Here is a 1,126-nt window from a genome sequence, read left to right on the forward strand (position 1 = left end):
TGATCAGGGGACAGCAGGGCAGGCCCTATGAGGAGAGGCTATGGGACCTGAACCTGTTCAGCCTCCACAAGAGAAGGCTGAGGGGGGATCTTGTGGCCTGTTATAAACTAGTCAGGGGGGATCAGCAGGCATTGAGGGAGTCACTGTTCCCCTGAGCACCGCCAGGAGTGACCAGGAATAACAGTCACAAGCTGGCAGAGGGTAAGTTTAGGTTAGATATCAGGAGGTGCTACTTTACGGTCAGGGCGGCTAGGATCTGGAACCAACTTCCAAGAGAAGTGGTGCAGGCTCCTACCCTGGGGGTTTTTAAGAGGAGGTTAGATGAACACATTGCTGGGGTTGTTTGACCCCAGTACTCTTTCCTGCCATGGCAGGGGGTCGGACTAGATGATCTGCTCAGGTCCCTTCCGACCCTAGAAACTATGAAACTATCTCCTGCTCCTGGTTTTAGCTAGGTTTGATAAAAAACAGCTTTCTATGCAAGAGCCAGGCTCTTATGGATAAAGTCTTCACAAAAAACAAATGCAGTTTATGCAAGAGTTAACTTACTTTTTCACTGAAAATGTAGCATCATATTAAGAAAAGCTGGTATTTATAAGTTATGTTTCACTTTCAGGAGTGGCTCAAAATGTTCAAAATTAGGTGCCCAAGTTTAGATACTTAAATCCATACTTTGGGCTTGCCTATTTGGGAAAATAGCTTGGAATAACTACTGCAGAAGAGGCCCCAGGTTGACACTGTTACTCTGCACTAAGAGCAAATTTGGTGTGGTTTAGCTTAGGGTTTCTATGTTCGAGGCGCCCCTTGGAAAATGTCAGCTCTTCACTTCCACTAGGGCTGTGTGAAGTTTTGGGTGGTGATTCAATTCGGAGGAGATTAGGCCCGATTCGGTGGCCGAATCTCCGAATCCGAATCCAATCAGGGAACCAATAAAAAGGTCCAAATAGATTCGAAGCTCTTCAAATCTTCAGAAAAGATTCGGAGAGCTTTGATGATTCAGACAGTCCCCAGTAGCTGCAGCAGGGAGCTGCAGCCGGACTCCGAGCTGGTAAGTAGGGGGAGTGGGGAGGGGGGCTAGGGGAGGGGAACATGGGGGGACCCCTGCCAGGCCCCATCCCCTGCTTGC

Source organism: Gavialis gangeticus, unplaced genomic scaffold, assembly GCF_001723915.1.
Source record: "Gavialis gangeticus isolate Ggan-Ray unplaced genomic scaffold, GavGan_comp1, whole genome shotgun sequence".
In the NCBI taxonomy this organism is placed as follows: Eukaryota; Metazoa; Chordata; order Crocodylia; family Gavialidae; genus Gavialis; species Gavialis gangeticus.